The sequence below is a fragment of the Saccopteryx leptura genome, chromosome 3 (genome assembly GCF_036850995.1).
Source record: "Saccopteryx leptura isolate mSacLep1 chromosome 3, mSacLep1_pri_phased_curated, whole genome shotgun sequence".
In the NCBI taxonomy this organism is placed as follows: Eukaryota; Metazoa; Chordata; class Mammalia; order Chiroptera; family Emballonuridae; genus Saccopteryx; species Saccopteryx leptura.
Window position 1 is genome coordinate 295,108,141 of NC_089505.1, and position 9,934 is coordinate 295,118,074.

Sequence of the window (9,934 nt, forward strand, 5' to 3'; positions counted from 1 at the left end):
TGTTGTGAAATAATTGCTCTACTCTTACAAATTAGGTCAGTAAAAAACAGATATAGAAAAGATGGGGAAAGTATTTGTGTCACAATGTGATTCCTTATTCTCATTTCTACAACATAGAATAAATCCTATAATAGTTTCTAATAGTTATAGTGGTACTCAGTGTTATGGAGATATATGCTATCTAGACATAAGTTTATAAATAGTTCTAGAGATTCAATATTATGGAATATAACTCAGTTGTAAATAGACTTTACAAGTATACTTTATTTTTTTCTTCCTCCTTGTGGTTTTGCAAGTGTGGGTGAGTAATATTAGGTTCTGTTAAGGATGTTTTTCTGCATGGGGAGATTGTCAAATGGCTTATTCATTACTACAAAATTAATTTTCAGTTGACATACAATATTATACTAGTTTCAGGGGTATAACATGTGATTAAACATTTATAATGTTTATACTGATCACCCTAACTCTAGTACCTGTCTGATGCCATGGGTAGTTATTACAATACTATTGATTATATTCTGGACTGAACCAACATTTAACAAAATAATCTTTTCTGATAAATTTAAAGGGAACTTTCTTCAATTCCCAAGCTTCATCTAGTTATGAAGTTGAATAGTCTTGGTATTCATTTCCAAATTGGAGCCATTTAAACTCAATTCATAATTGGATTTATTTTTCTTTCACTAAGGAAAAAAAAATCCTGTGTTATTATTATTTTTTTGATCATGCAGATTTCCTTCTGAGCACTAAGTTCCTTGCCTGTCTACTTTCTGACTATCAGAGTCTAATTCTCTCTATTCCAGAAAACAGGCATCACAGATTCGGGGTAGGAAAGAGAGAAATTCAGAGAGTAAGGTTAGATTTTCATCGCATGTGTGTTAATTTTGGCAAACTCTGATTTGTGTATGTGTGCATGCACATGTGTGTTGAAGGCCTAGGTGAATAAATATGGAGGTGTTTTGGTAAAGGGATTGTGTTAAATATTTGTTTATTTATGGCTTTTAGTGACACCTTGGCTGTTTGGATATATACTGTTTATTTTTGTGCCATTAATTTGACTTCATCCTTTGATATAAAACTTCTTGCAAATATTGCCTGATTCTAGAACAAATAGAACTATGTGAAACTATCAGGCAAGATGACTGAGTAGTCTGGCATTTCCTATGGCACAGACTGTTCTCTCATTTCTACCAGCTTCCCAACTTTTCACAAGTGTAAAGACTGGCACTAATTGTCATTGACATTGGCAGACTATGGGGACTGCCCAGTTAAACTGAGTGGACAGGACATTTGGAACTTCCCTTCCCAATTAGAGAACCTTCCCACAAAGATGGGGTTGTAGCAAAAGTGTGGAGGTACAGTACAAAAAAATAAATGTTCAATAACTCTTCTATATATAGAGAACTTCCTACGCCATATCATTACTATCAGACTTCGGCTTAATTAAATTTAAAAAATCTATACTTCTAAGTCACAGTAGCCACTATACACATTTCCATCCCTGTTAATTCTAGGCTTAAAAGGATACTCAAGATATACCAGATTCAAGTGAACGCCACCATCCTCATAGATCTCATAATAAGTATTCTTGTTAATTGGAACACAGCTTCTATTCTTATCTCTGATTTTATTTTAGTTTCATCAGTTGATATCCACTTATGCCATTTGCAAATCAGGACCAACAGTATATAACATGCAAAACTACAGAGCAGCCTTGAATATAATTTGTTATTGTGGATATCTGTGTTTTCCAATTTAAAAGGATGCAACAGAAAGCTTTCCAGAACTGTATGCCCCGTTTTCATGTTGACTATCCCTGTCCTGACAGTTAATGCCTACTGATTTTCGCGGAACACTCAGGTCCAGTCTTTTACTTTTTTTTTTTTTAACTTGAAAATGTCTTTATTTAAACTCATATATTCTTTTGCTTTTGAGAGTCATTCCAACTCAAAAAGCCATAACAGAGAATTTACCAGGACTGTCATATTATAATTCACATCTGAAATAAGAACAAATATTCCAAACAGCACAAGGATGCAACCGTATTTTCTGTGATTCTCGTCATCTCATAAAGGAGAATCGATCTTACATTTTTCTAATCATCTGAAAGTTGATATTTTTCACCACCTATAATCTCCCCAATTAGATGCTTGTCAAAGACTACATTGGAGGAGCCTGTTTTGTATAAAGCAGATTTTAATGAAATTTATAAAATATTTTGTTTGTTGAAAATCATAGGAGAACTGCAGAGTTGGGAGAGTGGGAATGGGAGAGGGTGGAGAGTCCTGCCGTAGACCCAGGCCTCTTCCGCCTTCCTCTATGATGTCAAAAAGGCGAACCTCTCCTCTTTTTAGACCCTTATCTCACACCATACACAAAAATTAACTGGAAATGAATTTCTTATAAATAAGAGCTGAAACCATAAATCTCCTAAAAGAAAGCATAGGGAGAAAGCTCCTTGACATTGGTTTTGGCAACAACATTTTGGATATGACACCAAAAACCACAAGGAAACAACAGTAAACATTTGGAAAAAAAAGGGGGGGAGAGACTATAGTGAATCTCCTTTGATGTGAGAGAAAAGATCACATCACCACAAAAATAAACTTAATGAGGTTATGTGCTGTGTTGTCACAATTTGTTTTTCTTTTTCTAGATTAGAGATGAGTAGCCTCATTATGACTTTGGACTTTTCTTAAAGAATTTTATTTAGATGTTATCATGGAAATTATTAGTATGTAAGACATATATTTGAAAGTAACTGTTACACCCAATCGCGCAAAGACAAATGCTGGAGTCCCTTGGATAGTTCAAAAATTTATTGGCCAAAAATGCAAACCTGCGCAGGGGTGAGCTCGCAGTGGTGGTCACTACGAGTCACACCCTTTGCTTACAAACTAGGGGTTTTTATAGCAAAGCAAGCAGGCGACTCGGTACAGAAGCTGAGTGTGGCGTTTAGCGATTGGCTAAAACATGGGGTGATTATAGTCACATGCCTTGGTAACTAAGGGTTCAAACTAGGGGTACAGTGGAAAATTTTTAAAACTGCAAAAATGCTGCTGTCAACAGAGGCTGCAAAACAACTTCAGGATGTGGGGTGCCTTGGTTGCTTCAACCAGGGCTCCTGACTTGTCTGCGGTTTCTTAGTTCCTGAATATACTTCCGCCTTAAGGAGCTTTTGCAATTCTGGAGTTTAGATACTTTTTCTTATAAAATTTCCACCAGAGTGCTACATTTAGATACTTCCCTTATAAAATTCCCATTAGGGTGCCACATTTCCTCCTCTTCTAATACATAGTTAAATCTTTAACTATAACTGGGATTCTTCTACTGTACTAAGACGGTGGTATTCTACGGGGTTTTGGGAGACAGGCCCAACGTTGTTTTAAACCCCCCGTATTTAATTGACTCTGGGTTCCTCTTGTCCATTTTCCCTCTCTTATGAGTGCACCTGTCTTTGGATCCCTTTTCTCTGGTATCCACCATGTGTAAGTAAGGTAGGCTACCTTGTCGGTGCAGTCTATTGATCGTGTCCATTGTTCAGGTGGCTTATATGGTAAATCACTTATGCCACCTCTGCATTCGCATGGGGGCCCGTATAATGTTCTGAGAAGTGTTTCTGCATCTACAGGAGGTTCGAACCCACCGTGAGCAAAATCAAATAGTACTGTTAGGGCACAGATGAGAATTTTAACCTTAAAGGGTCCTTGGGGTCTGTATGTACTTTCCATTGCTTAGGGTCAGTCTCTTGCCCACTAGGCGTAGCGGGCTTCACGTGGGAAAGGTGAATCCAATAAGGCTTCTCAGCTATTCTTACTGCCGTGGGCGTGCTGAACAATACCTGGAACGGTCCTTGCCACCGAGTATCAAGATTCCCGCGTCGGTGGTTAAGAATCCATACCCATTGTCCCGGTTCCGGCGGAGGGGGTAATGGGGCTCCTTTGTGAGCGTCCTTCTGTTGGTCCCTGAGGGCTCGCACTTCAGCACGTACCAACTGCAATGCCTGTAAAGACTTCAGAAAATTCTGATTAGAGACCTCAATTTCTTCTCTTGTTAGTTGAGGGACCAAGGGGGTTGGTTGACCAAACATTAACTCATAAGGGGTCCATTTCCCTGTATAGGGGGTGTTCCGGACCCGAAATAGGGCAAAAGGGAGTAACTCTACCCAATTTTCGCCAGTCTCCTCCCTTAACTTTATTAAAGTTTCCTTTAGGGTCCTGTTCATTCTCTTAACTTGCCCTGAGCTTTGAGGCCGATAAATACAATGTAATTTCCAATTGATCCCTAGTTTTAAGGCTAATTCTTGTGAAATCTTGGATACAAATGCAGGTCTATTGTCAGATCCTATAGCCATAGGAATTTCATATCTGGGAATTATTTCTCTTAGAAGTATTTTACATACTGTTGTAGCAGTTTCTCCTTTTGTTGGGAAGGCTTCAGTCCATCCTGTAAAAGTATTAACTAAAACAAGTAAGTATTTGTAACCTAATTTTCCAGGAGTTATTTTAGTAAAGTCAATTTCCTATAATTCTCCGGGAGTTTTTCCTCGGTACCGGAAAAGAGGAGGGAGCTTCTTGTTGATTGCGTTGACGTTGTGCCGACGTTCCTTTAGGCAATGCCTTTTTCTATAAGACCTGGTCCTGAGTAGTAACAGCTGCCCCCGCAAACCTCTGTCCGTCCCGTACATAACTGCTCCCATCTGTGAACAAGGTCAGGTCTGCCTTTTCATAGGCTTGGTCCCGCAAGTCAGGTCGGGTACCAGTGATAGTGTCCAAAGTCAGTTTGCAGTCATGGAGTACCGTTGAGTCTGGTACCGGGAGTAAGGTGGCGGGGTTTAGGGCCGTGGTCTTAAGGAATTGCACAGCTGGGGGGTTCAAGAGCTGAGCTTGGTACTGGGTCAATCGGGCTTTTGAGATCCACCAATTAGGAGGTGCCCGTAGCACTTGTTCTAAATAGTGCTCTCCAATGACCTGAATGTCTTGACCCAGAGTCAGTTTACTGGCCTCCTTAACAAGGATGGAGGTAGCAGCAAGTGCTCTCAAACAATTTGGCCAACCTGATGACACAGGATCTAGTCTTCTGGACAGATAGGCTATTGGTCTTTTCCAAGGTCCCAGTTCTTGACAGAGGACCCCTAGAGCAATGCCCTTCTTCTCAGTCACAAATAGTTGAAAAGACTTAGACAAGTCTGGCAGGGTTAATGCCGGGGCTGCAACTAGGGCCTCCTTAAGTTTTTGAAAAGACTCTCGTGCCTCTTCTGTCTATACAAATTGTTCTTCTTTTCCCCGTGTTAACTCATGCAAAGGTTTGGCCAGCTCTGTAAATCCTAGTATCTAAAGTCTGTAATATCCTACGGCACCTAAAAATTCTCGTACTTGCCTCTTACTTACAGGCTCAGGAATCTGTAATATAGTCTGAATTCTTTGGCTAGACAAACTACGTTGTCCTTCCCTCAAGTCATACCCCAAGTAACTCACGGTTTGGGTGACAATTTGGGCCTTCTTAGCAGATACTCGATAGCCCAGCCGTTGCAGTTCTTGGAGTAGTTCCAATGTAGCTTCTTGGCAACTCTCCTGGTTTGGGGCTACGATTAGGAGATCGTCCACATACTGCAGCAGCACAATTGAAGGGTGGCTGGCTTGAAACTCCTGTAAGTCTTTGCACAAAGCCTCATTAAATATGGTTGGTGAATTCTTAAAACCCTGAGGGAGCCTGGTCCAAGTGTATTGGCCTGAAATTTTTGTAGCAGGTCCCGTCCTAGGAGTAGGTAAGGACAATCTGGAATAACTAGGAACGAGTGAGTGACAGTCCCACGAGCCAAATCAGTAATTCTTGCCTGGGTGCGGGAGTAAGAAGTAACTTTGCCAGTGACCCCTACTATTTGGGTTGTTCTTTTTTGTGGAGTTCCAATTGGTGCCTTAAGAACTGAATGAGCGGCCCCCGTGTCAACTAGGAAGGTAGTAGGCTTACCCTCGATTGACAGTGTGACCATAGGCTCCTGGGGGCCAACAGGGATGGAGCCTTGGCCCCGTCAATCTAGTTGAAGCAAAACCTGGGACTCGTTGCTTTGTGCCTCTGTAATTTGGGGCAGTCCTTCTTCCAATGACTTTTCTCCTTGCAATAGGCACATTGATCCTTATCCAGCTGTCTGGACGTAAAGGTTTTCTTTTGGCCTTTTGAGAATTGCTTCTTTCCCTTATTCTTTCCTGAGTTTTGGGCGGCCAAAAGTACTTTGACAGCTGCTCGTCCTAATTCAGGATCATCTCTGTTTTGGAAAACCTTCTGAGCTATTTCTAATAATTTGCTCCTATTCTCGCCCTCAAAACCTTCTATTTTCTGGAGTTTCTTCCTAATATCTGAGGCTGCTTGAGTAACAAAAGTAATATTTACTAACCTGCGGTTTTCTTCTGCCTCAGGGTCTAATGGGGTATAAACCCGGTAGGCCTCCATAAGCCGCTCCAAAAATGCGGCAGGAGATTCGTCCCTCCCTTGGAGCACCTCACTTACCTTGCTAAAGTTGGTGGGCTTCCTAGCGGCTGCCTTTAACCCCCGTAATAGAGCCCGGCGATATTGGATGAGCGCTTCCCTTCCCCCTGTTACATTTGGATCCCAATTAGGGGGAGTCTCTGGGAGGACCTCAGCCAACTCTCGCTCGGAACCACCATCTTCTCGAAAGGCTTTCTTTGCCTCCTGGTTCACTCTGTTTCTTTCTTCTGTGGTAAGTAAAGTCTGCAGCAATTGCTGACAATCGTCCTAAGTTGGCTGATGGGTCCTAAACACGGTCTCAAGCAAAGATATTAATCCCTGTGGTTTCTCAGAAAAAGGAGGATTCTGATGCTTCCAATTATACAAATCACTAGTAGAAAAAGGAACATAAACCATTCTGGAAGGGGCCCGAGGCCCCTCATCTAAGGGCGGCAAAATTTCCCTAAGGGGCAACAACGGGGCAGCCCCCGAGTAGGGAGGTTGCACATAAGGAGTTCCTCCCCAGGTGTGGGGAGGACTTTGAATACTCTCAGGGACAGTGGTATTAGGTTCCCTTGACTTTCGATAAGGAGGGGGATGGTTAACAGGGTCTAGGATTTCCTCAGGGGTTTCCTGAATGACTGGATACAGCTTAGGGGGGGCTTCCTTCTTGGGTGCACTAGGGGTTGCCCCCCGGCGCTGTGTGGCCGGGTTGTCATTTACACAAATGGGCCTTACACAAAGGGACCTTATAGCCCTCTGGTGGGATCTTTGACACTTCTTAATATAGCCAGGTTTATCAGTGGCAATGTCTATCTACACATCAATATAGACGTATTGATCTGGGTGGGGAACTTTATATATAATAGCTCTCACAGCATAAACCCTGAGGACATCAAAGGTCCCTTCCGTAGGCCATCCTATGTTAAAGGTGGGCCATTCTAACTGACAAAGAGTACGGAGGGTCTCTAGATTTGGCACTGGTCCCCCATAGTTTACAGCTCGCTTCTGGAAATCTGAAAAGTTAGCCAAGATACAACCTAAGGGGGAATTCAAAGTTGATTCCTTTTGACCCATCTTGCGGTAGCCGTTCTTCTCCGCTAGATGTCCTTCAAGTCCTATGAAGACAACACACAAAATTCCCCAACCAACCAGTAGGGCAATCCAAATGGGAGAACGTTGATCACACTTACCGGCAACCAAATTAACACAACACACAGTATGACAGCAAAGCCAAGGAGGGCAATACACAAAATTTCCCACACGGACATTCAAACACGACAAATATTCAAACAGCAGCGCGGCGCGGCGCGGCGCGAGTGAGCTCAATAATTTGAAATGGTCAATCAAGTTCAAACAGAAACAAAACCTCGGCTGGCAGCGTCCTGCCCTTTGCCCGAGGGTCTGAGCGAGTCTTTGACAGCGTCCCGTCTATCGCCTCAGACTGCAATTGTACCGGTACCAAGATCACAAAGTGAAACAAAGTGACTAAGAGTGGAATTCCAATACTCACCAGCTCGAGCTGTTCCTCCGGGCTTACCAGCCAAATTCCCACTTGGGGAGATCACGTCGGGGTCACCAAATGTTACACCCAATCGCGCAAAGACAAATGCTGGAGTCCCTTGGATAGTTCAAAAATTTATTGGCCAAAAATGCAAACCTGCGCAGGGGTGAGCTCGCAGTGGTGGTCACTACGAGTCACACCCTTTGCTTACAAACTAGGGGTTTTTATAGCAAAGCAAGCAGGCGACTCGGTACAGAAGCTGAGTGTGGCGTTTAGCGATTGGCTAAAACATGGGGTGATTATAGTCACATGCCTTGGTAACTAAGGGTTCAAACTAGGGGTACAGTGGAAAATTTTTAAAACTGCAAAAATGCTGCTGTCAACAGAGGCTGCAAAACAACTTCAGGATGTGGGGTGCCTTGGTTGCTTCAACCAGGGCTCCTGACTTGTCTGCGGTTTCTTAGTTCCTGAATATACTTCCGCCTTAAGGAGCTTTTGCAATTCTGGAGTTTAGATACTTTTTCTTATAAAATTTCCACCAGAGTGCTACATTTAGATACTTCCCTTATAAAATTCCCATTAGGGTGCCACATAACATGAGCTTTAAAAGGGTTTTTTTTTATTTTGCCATATAACATAGGTGCATAAGAGGCATAAGCCATAAATGTATTGCTTAATGAATTAGCCAAAATTATGAAGAACACCTTGATGTAGCTATGATAAAACAGAATATCGTCAGCCTTCCAAAGCCGTGAGAAAGGCTATGGAACCACCAACTTTTCCTTTTTTTCTACAGCCCTTCTCCCCTCCCGTTCTATACTGTGACATAAACACATTCATAGAAAAATGCTATACAAAGGGATATAAGTGCACACATAAGGTAAAGTTCAGTGAATTATCACTACATAAACCATGTCCTTGACCAAAATAATAGAACATTTTCAGTATCTCAACAACGCCATATTCATGGCCACTCCTAATTGCTACCCCTTCTTTGTTCTCAAAGGTAAATACTGTCCTGATTTCTAATGCCATACACCAGTTTTCCTTCTTTGAGGACTTTAGGTGAATACAATCATATGTCATATGTTCTTTGGTGTTTGGATTATTTCACTCAGAATTGTTTATGAGGTTGGTTTTGGTGTTATTTATTATTTGTACTGGTAGCTCAAATTGGCCCCTGCTCTATGGTATTACATTGCATGAGCATCTATCAATGATCTATTTTACTGCAAAAGGACAATGTATTCTTCAAACTATTACAGTCAGTGCCACTACAATCATTCTCATGTATGTATTTTGTCCACATATGTAATTAATTCAGTTGTGTATACACTTAAGAGTGAAATTGCTTGGCTATCAAATATTCAATCCATTGCACAGCGTGGAACAGTGTGTCGGCAAGGCAAGGTTGTGTGCTTTGTATCATTCTCTGCCAGCATCCATGTGTGATGCTTCAGTTCTTCCTTCTTCCATAGTCTGACCTGGCCTGGGTTCGTTGGCCTTTAATTATAGCTGCTGGCATGGGTGGTGATTGCTGTAACATTGTAGTTTTTATTTCTTCGATAACTAATGACATTGTGTGCATTTTCATGTGTGGTCTTTCAATAGCTTTTTTTTTTTTTTGTCAAGTGCCTATTCAAAAGTCATAACTGTTTTCAAAAATTGGGTTGTCTGCATTCTTTTCTCAACTGCTTATCTTGTAACTCTCATTTTTGTATGCATGTTAACCAGAAAATTGTTTACATAATTTTTTAATCGTGCACCTTCCCCTCACCTTGCCTGCAACGCAGGTCGCCATGCTGCCCCTCACACAGGCCAGGCAACACCATCTGCCTCAAGGCTTGCCTCTCACTCTTTTCTCTACCTGGAAAGTTTGACTCCAAGACCTTTGCAAAACTGGTATTTAATTCAAAGCCTCTCACCCAGTGGAGTCTTTCCGGATACCCTATTTAAAATTTC

General features: G+C 41.8%; 1 long non-coding RNA gene across 1 annotated transcript; it reads right to left on the minus strand.

Annotated features, from left to right (window-relative positions):
• Positions 1-3,469: 3,469 nt before the first annotated feature.
• LOC136401109 (uncharacterized) lies at positions 3,470-8,503 on the minus strand. Its single transcript, XR_010750470.1, has 2 exons — positions 7,982-8,503; positions 3,470-4,015 (listed from the first exon to the last, which is right to left on the minus strand). It is a non-coding gene; the product is annotated as an uncharacterized lncRNA (long non-coding RNA).
• Positions 8,504-9,934: the final 1,431 nt, after the last annotated feature.